Below are 18961 nucleotides of genomic sequence, written 5' to 3'. Positions count from 1 at the left end.
GCAAAATGGGAAAATTATCAAACAAATAATGTCACATGGGAGTAAAATTTGGTTGAAAATAATTTAAAATTATTGCAGCAGAACATTAACAAGAAACTTCCAGAAATGCAAGCTGAATTCAGAAGAGAAGGTGGCATGAGGGTGATAATATTACACACGATGTCAGATGGACCTTGGATGAAAGAAGAGAGTAGTAGAAGGATATTTACTTATGATTTTTATTGAAAAGGCATTTAATATGTAGAATTATGGATGAAATTGCAAAGAATGAAAATTCCAGAACACTAACTTGTACCCCTTTGGAAACTATGTAGACCAAGAATCAAACATGTGAACAGAAATATGGGGATACTTCATGGTTTAAACTCGGGATAGGTGTACATCAGGGTTGTGTCATTTCACTATATTATTCAGTCTGTATACTGAGTAAATTATCTGAGAAACATTATTGTATGTTGAAAAATGAGGCATCAGATAAGGAGGAAGACTAATTTAAAACCTAGTATGGAGTTAACACCATCTTGCTTGCTAAAAGTGGAGAGGACTTGATGCGCTTTCTGATGAAGACCAAAGTCTACAGCCTTCAATATAGATTACACCTTAATGAAAAATACAAAACAAAAAGCTCTCCAGTGGGCCACATAATGATAAACAATTATTTTGTTGGATTCACAATCAATACTTATTGAAACAGTAGTCAAGCCCTAAAACCACCACCCAAGTCACAAGAAAAAGCTAAGAAAGAAAGAAGAAAGAAAAAGTTACATTTTCTTGGGCAAATATTCTGAAAATACTTTTCTTTTTTAGTTAAAAAACAAAGATGTCACTTTGTAGATTAGCATGCACCTGATCCATGCCATGGTATCTTCACTCACTTCATGTGCACGTGAAAGGTGGACAAGAATTGATGCATTTGATTTATGGTATTGGGAAGCATATTGAATATTCCATGGACTGCCATAAGAATGAATGAATGAAGAAAGACCCCAAGAATGAATGAATCTTGCAAGAAATATAGCCAGCAGGCTCTTTAGAAATGAGAATGTTGACACTTTGTCTTACACCTCCTGGGCATATGTTAACTGATCCTCAGAGAAAGACATTGGGTGTAGTGAAGTGAAGGGACAACAAAAAAGACGACCTCCATGAGATGGTTTGACCCAGCAGTTGCACCAGTGGTGTCAAACAATAACAATTGTGAGGATGATACACAATGCCGGGCTGTGCTTCTTCCTATTTCATACTGAGTCGCTAGTTATAGAGAATAAGCATCCCTAGTTTGATCGAATCTAATAGACAGACGAGATAGAATTTTTGGTTTGAGATGCTGAAGATCAGAACATGGCCTTGAACGACACTGCAAATATAGTACAGTTTGGTAAAGCTCTCTAAAAACCGCTAGTGGGCCTTACCGGACCTTACATGAAGGAGTTTCAAAAAGTGTCCAGGACAAACGGAATGAAACGATAATGGAATTTCCCTGCAAACATTTTAAAGGACCTGAGAAGTGTTTCAAGTAACTCGACATTGGAATGTAGGATGAGGTGAGGTGGTAAGTAGTATATCATAGAGCACTTTTAATAGCCGCTCTGAGAAATGAATGTAATGGGGAGGTTAATATCAACCGCACCTAGAAAAATGATTACAATTAATTCAAAACCGTTCCTGATCAATTGATGTTATCCCAATTAAAGGAAGATTCTAGCGAGATTCCTGGCCATGTTATATAGAGGCACTGGACCCTGGAGAAGGGTGTCATGCTCGGTGAAATGTAAAGCACCTGCAAAATAGGAGACTTTCAATGAGATAGAAAATATTGAAGGAATTTGGAAGAGCTAGTGCTGGGTCAGAGGACTGCTGGTTTTTGCTGACTCAGCTTGTACCATTCAAAAGAAGAAAAACAACCAAACTCACTGCCATGAAGTCAATGCTGACTCCTAGTGACCCCCTATGGGTTTCTGAGACCATAGCTGATTACCACAGACGAAGCCCGGTCTTTCTACTGCAGAACTTTTTGTGACGTTGAACTGCCCAACATGCAGATGGCAGCGCACCACCCCGCCAGGGCTCCTCCACAACATCGTGCGATTAAAACGATGAGATGACATCTGTCTGGTTGGAGCCTGAAGAAATAAAGGAAAGCAGAGAGACCTGGAGAAGATTCACAAAGCTAGGAGCTTGCAGAAGAGGATATTGGATTAGTGAGTGAGCCGTTTAGACTATGCCAGTGAATGGCAATAAGTGGCCTTTGAGTTTGTTTGCTTCATGAAGCAATGTGATGACTAATTTATTGGGGTTATAATTTGAAGTTGGGAGGTATAACTGGGGACACTTGTGGTCATATTTGAAGTGCTGGTGACTACAAAGGCAGGAGTTCTAAATCAAAAACTGGTCCATGGGAGAAAGATGTGGCTTTCTGTTCTTGGAAACCCACAGAGGCAGTTCTACCCTGTGCTATAGGGTCTCTATGAGTTGGAATTGACTTGATGACAGTGAGTTTATTTATTTTTGATAGGCATATCTAAGAAGCCCCGGTGGCATTCTTGGGTAAATGTTGGACTGCTAGCTGCAAGGTTAGAGGTTCAAAGCCACCATGCTCTAGTGGGAAAAAGATGAAACTATCTGTATCTATCTATCTTTCTATTTGATTGTCTATCTAATCATTACCAATCAGAATCAACTTGATGGTAGTAGGTTGTTTTATGGTTTTGTTTTTCTGGTGGACATACTTGGAGTCCTGTGGTATCAGCAATTGCTGCTTTCTGCTGCTGTTACCAAGGTTGGAGGTTTGAGCACTCCGAGGTGCCTCCTAAGAAAGACCTGCCAATGTACTTATGAAATAATTAGCTATTGGACATTTTATGGAGCACATTTCTACACTGACATATGTAGCTTGTCTCTGAGTTGAAGTCAATTCAATAGCAACTGGACTTTAATGGTGTGCACATCTGGTTCTTTATAAGTAATACTTTACTTACAAATAAATGGAGGCATGTATATAAAGCAATAGAACTGGATTTGAGGATAATTTGTATTTTGGAGGATATGCAATAATTTACATTAAAAAATACAGAATCGATCTTCTTAAGAAATTCAGGAAATTGAGTACATTAACCTAGTGGTCATATCTGCTTTCCTTTCAAAGAAAATGTGTGGCGTTTTTAGTGTTAAAGGGTCAGATATAAAAGGCTCTTCACCAGCTGGGTCTGGATTGCCATCCAATAATCAGAAACTTGGCTGAAGTGTGTCCACACCAATCACAGTGTGGTTGCCTTTGACCGAAACACCACTGTGGTCGTCTTAATTAGAGACTGTCAAGCAGTTCAGTGCTGACAGTGGTGTGGATGGACCAGTAGTTATAGTTTGAAAAACTCTGTGGACATTTACTCCATGCATGGGAGTCTCTTGGCAACCTTTTCTGTGAGCTGAAAATAGTTCATATTATGTCTGCTGGCCATGAAGTCATGTCCCATTGTGTTAAAGCCATGACTAAATGTAAAAACAGATGTGGCAATTAAAAACTAAAGTGATACCCATTTATTTTTGGCCTAGAGAATTACTACACACAGCAACATATTTTACTCCTTAGCCAAAGAGATGCCATGTGTAGAGTGACTATTATTTTCCGGCTGCTTATGAACAGTGCATGCATCATGACTAACATCCAGCCACCTGCATAGTTCTATTTTTAAACCTTTTGAAATATGCTTGTATTCCTTTATTAGATTCTGAAAACACACACAGAAGACGTAACACGTGTGTTGCTCAAATTTTTCTAGTCATTTTGGGCAAGAAGTAAAACTCAGTTAAATATCTAAAATAGAATAGCAGTTTTGAACAAATCTTGTTCTCAGAGTGCAATTCACATACGTAGAGATGGAATGTAGAGAAGATGGACATTTCAAAGCTCTTTATCACACATAAGATTGCACTGGGCATCCTCGAATTTGACAGTAATGAAACAAATTTCTATGGACCTATACCAATACAATTTTCATAAGACCAAATAAAATGTTATTCTGACTACCTTACATATCAGTCTATTGAATTTTTTTAAATTTCTGCATGTTAAATATTTTTAAGAACTTCCTTTTTGCAAGGCTTCCTCAGGAAAATTAAACAGTTAACGCCAGCATCTGAGGTCATGGAATTTACAAATTGTCTGTCTTCTCAACCTACCACTTGCCTGTCAGTTTGTCACACTGCGGTGGCGTGTGTGTTTCTGTGATGCTGGAAGCTATGTCACGGGTATGTCAAATGCCAGCAGGGTCGCTCAGAGGGAACCGGTTTCAGCGGAGCTTCCAGATGAAGAACAGGCCACAAAGAAGGACTAGACTCACCACTTCGAAGAGAAGAACCACTGAAAGCATGCATTGCTTTGAAACATTGTCATCTAATATAGGCCAATGCAGGAGAACATTGTAGGAGACAGTGCCTGGAGATGGGCCCCTCAAATCGGAAGGCACTTGAATTGTGACTGGGGAGAAGCTAAGTTCTTGCAGTGGCTCTGACCAGGGTCACGTGTGTCTGGTAAAGCCTATGGGAGCAGAGCCTTCCAGCTCTCCATTTGCTGATGGGGCATGGCTTGAGGTGAGGGGACACAGCTGCAAAAATCTACTAGTGATCAGCATTTGGAATGTGTGAAGTCTGAATCTAGGAAAATTGGAAGGGGTTAAAAATGGAGTGGAATGTCAAAAGTCTATATCCTAGGTATTCAGCAACCGAAATGGTTTGGTATTAGCAAATTTTAATTAGAAAAACCTGGGATCTACTGTGACGGGAATAACATAATCAAGAGGAATGACATGGCATTTGTCACAAAGGAAACTGCACTTTCCCCCAGGAAGTACAATACTGTCCGTGACAGGATTAGATCTATTCACTTTCCAGGGACTCCAATCAATAAAAATATTTTTCAAGTGTGTGCACCAGCCACAAAAGCTAGGGAGAAAGACATTTAGAAATTCTAACAACTATTTCATTTGGAAATTGGTTAAACATGTGGCCAATATGCACTGGTAATTATTCGTGATTGGAATGAAAAAAAATTGGAACAAAGAAGAAGGAACAGAAGTTGGAAAATATGGACTTGGTGATAAGAATTGAAGATGGAGATCACACGATAAAATTTTGCTAGATCAGCAACTTATTCATAGCAAATACCTCATTTTAACAACACAAAAGATGTCTCAATACATGGATTTCTCCAGATGGAATATACAAAAGTCAAATTGTGGGAAGAGTCAATGGAGAATATCAGTCTCAAGAGCTAAAACCAGTCCAGTGGCTGACAGTGAAACAAACCATCAGTTGTTCATAACTGAAAAAAAAAAATTAAAACAAGTTCAAGAGAGCCAAACTTCAATCTTGAAACTAACCCACTTTAATTTTGAGAACATCTCAAGAACCCATTGGATGAATTAAACACACATCACAGAAGACCTTATGAGCTGTGGGAGGACATCAAGAACATCACTCATGAGGAGAGCAAAGGGTCATTAGAAAGACGAGGTCCACTCGGACAGGTAGACAGTCCTCTCATAGGGATGAGGGACACTGATGGGAAAGTCAAGGGAGGAGAAGAGAAAGGAGCAAACACATCTGGGGAAGCACAAATGCATGATTGTTGGTAGGAAAGGTGGGAGGACTGACCTTCAGGTGGGGTGTGTGTGTGGTGGGGGGATGACTGAAAATGCTTTGGGGAACCCTCAGGGGGGTGTATACCTGATTGTATGCACCAAATGGGTCATCCGGGCTTCGGTGCATATCCTGGGGATGTAGGCTGGGTGCCCCGGAACCCTGGAGCATTGAATCCTGGATCTTCAGGGCACTTCCAATGTTCCAGGATGCTCCAAAGGCTTAATCAGTGAGCTGTGATGTGGAAAATCCACTGGGTGAATTTCATTGAACTCTACCTCTGATATACTTGTAACTTGAGGACCTGAGACTTAAAATTCACGGTGTCTGGGGAAGTAGAAGACAGCTGTACCAAGATAGCTGAAATGGTGGTAGGCAGACAGTCATTCTACACCAATGCCCCATATGCTGTATTAAGATATTATTCTGGCAAACCTGTGACTAATATTCTCAGTGAATATCATTGTAAATTTTCCATGACAACCAACTTCCATAGTTTCTGTAGTGTCCAGCCACAAAAGGACTGATTCTGTGCTAGGGAATAATTCAGGTACTGTGCTGTAGAGTTGGCCTACATTGATACAATATCCCTTTCTCAACAGTGCCTTAAAACAACTAGTACCAGGGGCTATTCAAAGATAATGTTAAAGAAGATCATTATTGCCCTGGGGGATGATTGATTCTCTACCAAAATTTAACAAGGAGGTTTTGAAAAATACATGAAAACATAGATCCAAGAATTGGTTTTGAGCTTGCACTAAATCCTAGCTCTAATTGAAGAAAAATTAGTTCTTACATCCTGGCTCTGCTTGGTACTCACCTTCAGGAAGGGAACACAGAGGATATGGGTGCTATAGGAAAGTGTGGTGAAGAAACTAGATGGTTCCCAGCTACCAGGTAAAATAGCATCTGGTGTCTTAAAGGTTTATTTGCGAACAAGCAGTCATCTAAGTGAAATGTCAGCTAAATCCACATGGGAGAAGCACGTGAACATCAGTTACCAAAGTATGGTAAAGCTGAAGGAGGGAATCGTATCAGATCCTAAAGTGTGAGAATCTGGTTTGTAGAAGGCTATGGATGACAGTAGGAGCCCAAGAGATACTTGTTGGAACTGCATAGGGAAAAGGCTTCTGGGGAGTTCCTCTACCCATAGTAGAGAGATGGGAAGAAACTGGTTACCAGTGCATTGGAGAGATGACTATGGAAGATCAAAATGATACACCTGGCTTGAACGGTTAAAACCTTGTCATTTAATTCCCCATCTGATGCACGGTCTCGGTTTTCAACCTTTTCTATAAGTTTTGTTTGTTCATATTTGGGTTTATCTCTGATGTGTTTTGTCATTGGGGTGAATCTCTTCAATGTCTGTTAGGTATTTTTCAGTATATGAAGCCCAGGATTGACAAACCTGTAGGGACAGCAAATAGAGTAAGGGTTTCTTGGGGGCACAGTATAGGGGGTACATACAAGCGAGCTGATGTCAGGAGGGCAAGAAAGGAAAGAATATTTTGTAATTGTGACGTGATTGATCTATGGAAGGATTAGATATCTATATTAACTCCCAAGAAAATTGTTTTGAAAATAAGAATACAATCTTTTAAAAGTTCTCTTTGAAACACGGAAGAAAAATTATAGTGAAAAAAAGAAACCATCAAAGTGGAGGTCAGAAGTCTCTGAAACTTGTTGCTAATCATAGAGGAGCTAAAGCAAATGGAAGAAGTGATGAAACAGAAAAGTTCAAATGGCAGCTCTAGAAGACAAAGCCAAATATTATAATGAATATGCAAGGACCTAGACTTAGAAACAATAAAGGAGGAACATGCCCAGCATCTCTAAAACTGAAAGAGCTAAAAAAATTCAAACCTTCAGTTACAGTACTGCAAGATTCTTTACAGAATACATTGATGCAGGAAACATCAAGAGAAGATGGAAAGAATACACAGAGTCACTGCACCAACAAGAACTAGTTGACATTCTGCAATGTTAGGAGGGAGCATGTGAGCAAGAACCAATGGTGCTGAAGGAAGAAGTTCCAACAGTACAATTCATTAGCCAAATCCAAGGCTCCAGGAATCGATGGAATATCCAATGAAATGTTTCTATAAGCTTCAGTAGCACTCACCTGTTTATGCCAGGTACTGACATAGCTTCTTGGCTACTTGACCAACTGACTGGAGGAGACCCATCTTTGTGCCCATTACAAAGAAAAGTGACTCAACAGAATGTTGAAATTATAGAACGGTATCACTGATAAACACAAGTAAAATTTTGCTTAAGATTATCTAATAATTTTTGTAGCAGTACATTGACTAGGAACTGCTAAAAATTCAGGTTGGATTCAGAAGAGGATATCAACCCTAATGTCAGATGGATCTTGGCTCAAAGCAGAAAATATTTGAAAGATGATTATTTATGTTTCATTAACTATGCAGAGACATTTAATGGTGTGGACCATAATAAACTGTGGAGGTGCTAAGAAGATAAAATCTCGCTGGATATGGGACACATGCTTTCTGCCTGGCAGATATTACTGTTGACAAGACACAAGGAGCTATGCTAGATCCTGGGAGCTGAAGGAGCCATGTGGAGACCCCTGGCAGCACTGAGATGCTGCCATTGTCACTGGATCCACAAGACTTCCCACCCACTGGCCTGTGATCTTCTTGCATTCGGCATCATTGCATGTATTGTGTAAGTCTGAAGAGGAATTTATAGATTGGTATCAGACACATGGTCTAAACAGATTTATAGACTTGATCTGGAATGGGATGGGATGTTTTCACAATATTTAATTTCTCTTGTAGACAAACCTCTTTCTTATACACATGAGTGTCTATGAATTTGTTTCTCTAGTTTACCTAGACTAGCACATGTTTGTATCCTCTCACCATACTTGTTCCATCTGTATCATGAGCAAATAATCAGAGAAGCTGGTTTTTTGAAGAAGAATGTGTATCATACCTGTAGAAGGCAGCTGCCTGCTGAAAGTGAGGAGGAAGTTTGATGATGAAGACCAAGGATTACGACTGAATGTAAAGAAGACCAAAGTATTCCCACTTGGACCAATAAGGAAAATCATAAATGGAGAAAGTCTGTAGTTGTCTAGGATTTTGTTTTTCTTGGATCCACAATCAATGCTCATGGAAGCAGCAGTGACGAGATCAAAATACATATTGCATTAGATAAATCTTCAGTACAAGTCTTCTTTAGAGTATTGAAAAGCAGGGGCATTTCTTTGAAGACTAAGGTATGCCAGACCCAAGCCATGGTATTCTACATTGCGTCATATGCATGTGAAAGTTGGACATGGAATAGGGAAGACAGTAGAGGGAGCAATGTATTTGAAACATGGTGCTTCAGACGAATATTCAAAGTACTTCTAAAAGGGACAAACCAAATTGCATTGGAGTTAGTAAGGCTACAGTGCTCCTTGAGGTAAGAATGGCAAAACTTCACCTTACAAGCTCAGGCTGTGTTGCCAAGAGAGGCCCGTCCCTGGAGAAAGACATCATGCTGGTAACGTGGAAGGGAAGTGGTAGAGAGGCGGGCCCGCAAGGAGGTGGATTGACACAGTGGCTGCCTCAGTGGATTCGGGCATAGGAATAATGGTGAGAATTGCACAGGACGATGCCATGTTTTCTTCTGTTTGTATAGGGTTGCTATAGGTTAGAGCTCAATCGAGGGCCCCTAACAACGACAACAACAATAACAGCAACAACTTGTTTGTCTTATCTGCTCTGTAATTCAGAGCATGTTTCAGAATCTATTCTGACATCTACTTTGATATTTTATTTCCTTGCTGTCCTTTGCTTTATCCATGAATGATGTTCTTGATATCCTCCTATAGCTCATCGGGCTTTCTGTCATTAGGGTTTGATGCACCAAATCTGTACTTGAGATCATATTTTCCCTCTTGTGGACTTGTTTGTGTCTCCTTTCATGTAACCTGCACTTACATATGAGCGATTGACCACTAGACTGATTTTAGCAGCTGATACAGAGCTCCCCCATGTCTCCTCCAACAGATGTTGTCCATTTGATTCTTTATATTTTATCTGTAGAAGTCTATGTGTATAGTTGCCTTTTGTGTTGCTGAAAAATAGGTTTCTCTGATGAAGAAGTCACTGGTCTGGCAAATTTTATCATGTTATCTCCAGTTTTGTTTCCATCACAAAGAGCATACTTTAACGTCTGTTCCTTCTTGTTTCCAACTTTTATATTCAAATTGCCAATAATTATCAATGCATTTTGATTGCTTGTTTGATCATTTTCACAATGAAGACATTACTAGAATAGATGTTGTCAGAGATAGTAGTGGAAGGCACTCAAAGTGAGACTGAGTACTAGCTGCCTTCTTCAAGAAGAGCTTCCCATAATGTTGTGGATGGGGCAACCCTGCGCCTTGGGGATTAAATCCTTTGGGATATTTGTTTGCTGATGGGCCAGGATTCAAAATGAGGAGAAAAGCTATGACTAGTAATCAGTCATTGGAACTTAGACTGTACAAAGTATCAATCTAGGAATATTGGAAGTGGTTAAAAATAAGAGAAATCATAAAGATTCATGTTGTAGACGTTCTTGTGCTGAAATGGGCTTGCACTGGCCATTTTGAATCAGTAAATCATGTGGTTTGCTATGCTGGGAATGACACAATCAAGAGGAATTACATTGCATTCATTGTCTAAAAGACAGTTCAAGATCTATTTGGCAGGTAAGTGCTGTCCTCTGTGGAATTTATATCCACATACAGGGAAACCCAGTCGATACTATAATTCAAATTCATGCACCAACTATTAAAGCTAGTAATACAGAAGTTGAAGAATTCTAAGGCTTTCAGTTTTAAATTGATCAGGTACATTTAGAGTGATAGAAATACTAACTGCAGAAGTATACAGAACTAGATGTGGGATGTACCAAAAATTAATAGCTTCACATTTTGATATTTTTTGTTTAGTAGGCATTTCTATGATTTTGTAGTAATGTTTTTGAATCCTTGTCATCATCGAAGAATTGAAACCATTAAGGTATATAAAACTTTCTCTTCAGAACTTAGCTCTTTAGAGTTTCTTCTCCACTTGCCGTTGTCAAAGTCTATGTGTTTTTCCCCGTAGGATAGTTTCCTCTATTTTATCTAAAACGTTGCTTCAGTAGCATTGCTTAAAAGTATATTCAAATTAGTGTGTTCAGTGGTCCCCACCACCACCCAGGTCCCGTGCGTCCATCTTCACACTTGATGTCGATTCATCCAGATCTTGCTGGCAGGTGGCGTCTGTGGCCTTTCAGACAGGATGGAGAGACTTCTGTTATAAGAGAGAGTCTGTTTCCAGCAGTGTTAAAAGGTGTGCCATAAAATTAAGGAAAAACAATGGCTTATTTCTTCCCACCCAAAATAGAATAAATTCTAGGTGCAACAGAGTTAACCATAAGAATGTGGGCATCAAGGGGGGACAGAGGAAAACATGGTAACTCTGTAATAAGTATCTGACTGTGAGAAACCCTTCTTGAAAAATACCAGCTTAAGGAGAAACTATGGAAAACATCAATAGACTTATGTGTGATGAGACCGTGTGCACATACTTAACATCTGTCATTCTCTTTCCAACATTTAAAAATAATGACCACAATGTAAACCAGCTCCAAGGGTTGTTTGGAGGTTTAAATGAGATAACACATGAAGTAAGTAGTTAGAACAATGCTTGGTACATAGATAAGAGCTTTATAAAGTGAGGTTTTATTATTTGAAAAATTCAGAAGGCTAGGGATTATAAGGACTTATGATATACAACTCTGGGCTGTATACATTTATTTTTCAGTAAGTATATAATTTTAACTGGGCCTCAAATAATAAGAATGTCTTCATTCTTTGGTTGTACTATGTTTTATAATTATTATTGCAATGGATTAGATATTTCATTACTAAATAGGGAACCAATGGGTTAGTGTTTCATAATGTGTCCTACCAGTAGCTATTTGATTTTAGACTTAAGGAATCCTTAGATATTCCTATGTTTTCCTTGGCATTAACTTGAATGTGAATTTTTTTTTAATTCTGGATTCCTATTTCTTACCCATATTGGGAATGAGTGATGTCTTAAAGGAACACGTGTGTCTGTGTACGAGGGCATGTATGACCATGTGGCAGTGGGTTGCTGCCTATAAATAAACTATTCCTCCTGAATCTAGGAAGGCTGTTTTAATCCCTTTCCTGGACATTTCACAGAATGTTGTGCATAGGTTGTGATTTAGTAAAATCCATCACAGCTTTCACAGGGATTAATCCCGGTCTATTATGCAAAGTTCCTATCTAGGCAATCCTATTAGAAGGTAAACAAATCCTCTTTCTAAACAGATGTGAACTAAACAAAGGGCACGGAATTTGCATATTTTACTCATGCTCCCTCAATACAAAAATTCAACTATGTTAACTTTGGGAACAGTGTTTTACTTTCCAACATTAATTATAATATTCTTCACTCCCATAAGTATGGAAATGATTCCATATTTGACAATAACATAATCTTAGTTTCCACGTAGGGATTTCTGAAAGAACCTCCCTGGTATTACGCATGAACTTAAAAAAAAATAGCCCTCCCCCCTCCCAAGAAAAATCCTCAAATTAAAAAAAGGCAAATTTAAAATTTACAAAATTTCCTAAATTTTATGTGTCAGATATGTGTAAAGTGAAAGACTGAGCAAAGATTATGTATTTCTTATGAGCTGCAGACATGTGGCTGGAGATCTGGAGTAATAATGAGAAGACACAGTGCTGAAGTTTTTATTGAGTTTGGTTGTTTTGCAAGATGAAATGAGAATTCCCCAACGCTTTCACTTAACTCCCATTTATTTTTCATCTCTCACTTTAAATATGATTTTTCCTGTGATGCTTCCCTTGGTGACCTAAACTCACAAATGTTACTGCATTTTCATATTATAGTCTGTACCACAATTACCTTCAGGAAGCCTGGGCGGCATCGCCGATTACTCATTGGGCTGTTAGCTACGAGGTCAGTCTCAAAAACCCAGAGGAACAATTCTACACTGTCGTTTAGGGTCAATATGAATCAGTATTGACGCAACGGCAATGAGTTGTTTGGTATCACAATTACTTAGAATTGTTCATATGATGATTTTTCTCTTGCGCTCTAGAAAGTGAACTGTGACAGCAACAACATCTCCATTTTGCACTTCTAGATAAACCCAGAATCTGTACTTCCTCTCTTAAAAATAAAACCCAAACCAAACTCACTGTCAATGAATCTGTTCCAACTCAGAGTGACCATATAAGACAGAGTAGAATGGTCCCTTTTTGTTTCTGAGACTTGAAATACATACGGGAGTAGACAGCCTCATCTTTCTCCCAAGAAGCTGCTGGTAGGTTTGAACTATTGACCTCGTGGTTAGCTGCTAAGTGCATAGCGCACTATGCCACCAGGTCTCCTAGACTTGTTCTCTAGTACAGACTAACGTCATCAAATGATGGCATCTATGAACCAGCCATTACCTTTAAAGCAGTTCTTTCTATGAGCAGTGGTACCCAATAGAAACATGGCCTGGAATTGTAACACATTTGGAGGATAGCAGAGTTCATCAAATCTCTCTGGCTTCAGAATCACAGCAGCTAGTAACGTATCTGTCTAGTGAGAGATTTAATTCAAAGAAGTCCCTAATTTAGTTGTGGAAGATGACAAGTTCCAAATCCTTGGGGTCAATATCAGGCTGTAATCTTATAATTGGCGAGGTTACAAAGTTTAACAAACCAAAAATCTGCTGGTCAGATGGCAAATTGTCTCTTCCCATGCCAAAAACTGGTGATTAGATGATAACATCACATATAGATAGGATCCCGATCAAACCTGAGCCTTATGGGAACAGCAATTTATATACTAAAGGCAGATGAGTGGACGCTCACGCTGGAGCACATTGCCTGCTCATATCAGATAGCTCCACGGGAATAATGACGTTGTGTGTATTTTCGAAGCACCAGCACTCCAAGTTCTGCCCAACCACTGAGAGGCATAACCCAAGCAAGTTGGCACATAGCACAAACCATCACACACACCACTTGCCTTGTTTGATGATTTTCTTTTCCTCACCGTAACACTATCTTGGGGACAATTTCAGATCCCCAATATTTATTTTATGAACAATATCTCTATATTTTATAACCTGGATTTCTTTATCTATGTTCCTATGATTCAATCTTTGAGATACTTAAGGATTTGAAGTTGTGAAACAATTTGACCTCCACTCCCCCACCCCCACCCCTGTGAACAGGTACTTTTGTGTAGAAGAGTAAGCATTTCTTTTTAGAAAACAAGGGATAGAAATGCAAATAGAGAGATATAAGTATTTAAGTTTTGCTGGAATCCTTAAAAAGGTCTTTGCACTAGAGTGTTACCCAGAGAAAATGGGTTTGTGTGTTGCCCATCATTTCATCATTATAGGTGGAAGGAATCTTTAGGTTTTGTTAAAAATTCTACTTTATGTCATTTATAATTATATTGTTATCGGTACTTTTTCAATGTGTTTACTTTTGGGGCATTCCTTTTTCAGTGAGTAACTTATTCCAAACCTTTGTCTATATTTCCATCGGATATTTTATTTAGTGAAACATTTCTGGGAATTTTTTAGTTCTTCATGTTGCAATGGTTTAAAATGCAACAGAAACACTGCCCGGGCCTGCTGCCTTCCCACAGCTGTCCTGACAGGTTAGACTTTTGCTGTGGTCACGGGGTCAAGTCACCTTGTGCGTGCCTTGCTCTTTGTCACCACCCTCTACTTCAGCATTTTGACAATACACATGTTAGTTGACAAAAGTATCTAAGCCTTATGAATAAAATCAGTCGGGTCAGGTGTCTAGGATGAGGAGCAGGCTGCGTGTGCTTTTAGTGCAGGGGGTCAGGGGAAGGTTTCTTGATAAGGTGATAATTTAGCAAAAACCCAAAATACGGAAAACAATATGCCCGGGACAAAATATGGAAAACAATATGCCTGGGACATCATGCAACATTTAGTAAGACCCAAAGAATATTTTTGCATGTTAAAGCAAACGTCTATACTATTACTTTTAAACATTCTATTCTAGTCCTGATTCCATAAGAAGGAATGGTCTCCATGCGGTACCGACAGACAGAAAATAGCGAGCAATGTGCGATCATGACTCCCGAGAGCACAGAGAGCAATTTACTGATCTCCCAATTTCTTTTTAAATGAAAACGATGGAAATTCAATCTTAAGCAAACTTTTCCTGCCAGGTTGTCAGATATACAACAGGTGAAGTTGTTGCTCAGCAACGCAGTGAGACTGAGCCTCCTACGCAATCAGTTCTTATGCAATCTCAAATTGGTACAATGCTGGTCATGTAAGTACAGAATTTGGCTCAATGGTATCAGGAAGCATATTTGAAATGGTTCTTAATAAAAAGTTGACCACTGATTTTTTTTGGAAACTTCTGGTATAATGACCACATTAATTCTTTGTGATGTAAAGTACACCTTACCACACATATTAGGAACATTTATTCTTATATATCTTTGGGAATTTAAAGATTCAATTTCAAATGATGGCTGTATTTATGATTCTGTCAGGCATTAGAATGAGATGATATCAGCTAATGATTCTAATTTGAATTTGGGTAACAAGAAGTATTTTTCCTTTTATGATCTAAGTCTTAGATTAGCTACTGGTACATGTTTTTATTTCTGAGTTCCATCCCATATTTTTTAAGCCTGTTAACCTTTGCAGGGTGATATGTCATACACCACTGTATTTGATTAAACTTTAAAATTAATTTTTTAAGAGTAAACAAGCCTCCTCCCTGAAAGCATTTAGGAAAAGATTTTAAGCTCGTCATACTTTAGAATGTATCTAACTCAATTCTGTGCATACTTCAATGCCTAATTCAAGTGGTGTCGCCTCTATTATACTTTTAATGGGCCTGGACAACAATGGTTAGATCACAATGCTTTGAGCATAATTTCCTTTTTTCTTTTCACTTTTTTAATCAGAGGTTGATTTACAAATTACTCAGTTATCTCATTTACATTTGTCTGTGTCCCATGAGTTCAGGGAACTTATCCTATTTTTACTTGTCTTTCAACATTTGCTGCCATGCAGTTCCAACTGTGGATGATGAAATACCGGAAAAAATTAAAACAACTTCCTTTTGAATGCTGTGCTTTTCATAATAGTTTCCTGTAACTATAGCTACGTGAAACGGGTTTAAATAAATGGAATGCATGCATTTTAATTATACATGAAAGGGTTTTGTACACTAGAAAGTAAGACACAATATCTAATTTGATCATAATGTGTAGGATAACTTTATTACTAACACCATGAGATGAAGAACCTGAATTTCAGATTAAACTCCTAAACGGATTTATAAAATAGTCAAAAGTTAGAAGTCAATTTTTTGTTTTATTACTCTAAGTTCTTTGTTCTTTGGATAATTAAATTTTCTTATTTTATAGATTAATAAATGAAATAAGTTAGTGAATCAATGAAGGAAGAAATTGATTGATGAGCTCCTGTCACTTTGAACATCATCATTTATTCATCATTTATTCCTGCCTATCCTTTTCTAAAAATATCACATACAATATTTTCCATTTTCCAAACTCGGTCCTAAGTTGTTTTATGTCTATAACAGTTATTTTATATCTACCATCTAGTATGTCACTCTCTTACTTTCTACCAATAACTTACTCTCCTCTTGATATGGCCTTCTCTTTACGTGACAGAGTACAACTGTCCCTGTGGGTTTCTGAGGCGGTAAATTTTTATGGAAACAGAAAGTCTCATCTTCCTCCCGGGGAGTGGCTGTTGGGCTCGAACTGCTGACTGTGAAGTTAGTATTCTGATTAATTGTAAAGGTACTGATAATTCGGCCTCCATTAGTAAAGCAGGCACTGCTAATCCATGGCATAAAATGACAATACACAAAATATCACGGTCAATAGGTCAAGTGGTGGTGGGAAATTAGGTTCTAGGGGATTGTGTATAGGATAGTTTTCTACAATTTTGTCGAGATGAGACGTCTAGCAAAGCTGGCTAGTTGGTTCTACTTACTATGATAATTACAGTAGTAAAGGCAAGAGATGAACTCTGGGCTCTAGAGTCATGGCTCATGCACCAAATAACAGACCTCGGTCTTAGTGTTATAATAAAAGAGCTGCTATTGCTGAAAACCAAACCCAGAGCTGTAGTTATTGAGTTATAATGCCAATTGAATTTCCAATCTTAAGGGGATGTCTGATGCTAAAGTGAGAGCATTGATTGGAGGCAGGGGGAAGGATCCTAGAAAGTCGGTAGGAAGCATATGTGAGATGGGGACATTGGGATCCTAAATTCCATTGAATCAGTACTGCCCTGTTGCCAACAACACCACCTCTTCCATCTGAAGGGACTGCTCCACCTTGTCTGCTAACCCATTTTCAGTAAAGCAATCTCTCTTCCACACACTTTTGATGAGACTAGCACCACTGTGCCTGCTAACGTGGCACCTGGGTATTAACTGGAGTACTGCTTGAGGCAGGTGACTCGTAAGACTTTGCTGACTATTCCCAGTATATATATCCCCTATCCCCATTATTGCTTCTAGATCTATAACTGTAATAAAATACCAGCAAACCACAAATGGGGAAGTATGTATTGTAAGCCAGGAAGAAGTGCACTACACTCATAAAGAAATGCTTGACTTTGAAAATATGTACAAAGAGAAATACAGAGAATAGCTCCGGGTGGAAGTAGCTACTTAGAGTGTGGGATAATGGTGCAAGAAATGCAAAGTTGGATCAATCGAAATTTGGTGAGATAGGCCCACTAAGAGCGGATTCCTCACTGTTGTGGTAAAAGGTATGTTTCCTGGGCACATGAAGACAGTCTCATAGTGTATTTGGTTGGTTCACTGAAGGATGGATTGCCTGGTGGCCTATGAAATATCATGTTGCAAGACCACATCTGCCTTGTTATAATGAGAAATAACGTGTCTACATGCCTAAGGAGATTGCCATGTTAAAATGGTAGTATTGACCATAACAGCGAGGAAAAATGTTTGAAGGGAGTTCAGGGCCATGACGACTGCTGCAATTACTGTTTTAGGCAAATCGTATTTGACAGCAGGCACCACATTGAATAAGTTAAGAGCCGAACTGGCCTAGTCCTGGAGTATGTGTTGGTCTGCTAACCACATGGACAGCACTTTGAAACCATGAACCACTTCATGATAACAGACGAGGCTTCCTACTTCAGGAAGAAGATGCAGTCTCAGAAACCCACAGGGTAGTTCGACCCTCTCCTATGGGGCCATTCTGAGTCAGAAGTGACTAAATGACTGTTGAGTTTTTAAAACTTCAGTGTGTCATCTCCTTTACGTCATCATTTCGTTCACTAGCTTTGAACTAGAGGTTCCAGGTTGGTAGAGGCCAAGTGGTAGCACCTAAGTGACAAGTTAGATATGGTTATCATCATGGACAATCGATTTTTTAATTATCTTCCACAAAATTTTACTTGATGTGACATACATGTTATGAATGTGACATTAACAATAGTTGGATAATTTCCACATCAATTTTTGTCAGATCGTGCATCTCTTTCATTTGCCTGGCTAGGTTTCTGTCTTCCCAAATGCCTTGGCATAGACAAGTGGGTGCTTCCAGTGCTTCATCGAGTGGTTGAAACATTTCAATTGGCATTCTGTCAATTCCCGTAGCCTTGTCTGGCACCAATGCCGATCAGGCAGCTGGTACTTCTTCCTTCGGTACCATTGGTTCTTGATCATATGTTAGTTATCTCTTGAAACTGCTGGCCAGTTCTTTTTGGTACAGAGATTGTGTTTCACTTTCAATCTTTTCTTGATGATTCTGCTAATGTTCTGTCTTTTTTCTATAATTCTTTCAATATTGAAACTCAAAGCTTGACTTTTTTTTTTCTTCAGTTTACGCAGCTTGAGATAAACGGTCTTCCTTTCTGGATGGCTAACTCCAGGTCTTTGTATAGTTCATCAGAATGCTTTACTTTGTTTCCTTGAATACTTTGCCTTCTACAGTTGTCTTTTGAAATTTTACATTCATCTCCTTTACTTCATCGTTTCATTCACTAGCTTTCCCGATGCTGCATTCATGAGAAAATTTCAGGTTATGTTCTGACATCTATGTTTGACTTTCATTTCTTCCATGTACCTTTCATGACATTTTATCATTTTCATGTATGATGTTCTTGATGTCACCCCACAACTTAGCTGGTCTTCAGTCATTAATTAGTATTCAACATGTAAATTCTATTTGGGAGATTTTCTTAAAATTCAAATGGTATGTGCTCAATG

The sequence above is a fragment of the Tenrec ecaudatus genome, chromosome 6 (genome assembly GCF_050624435.1).
Source record: "Tenrec ecaudatus isolate mTenEca1 chromosome 6, mTenEca1.hap1, whole genome shotgun sequence".
Lineage (NCBI taxonomy): Eukaryota > Metazoa > Chordata > Mammalia > Afrosoricida > Tenrecidae > Tenrec > Tenrec ecaudatus.
Note: the sequence above shows the minus strand (reverse complement) of the source record.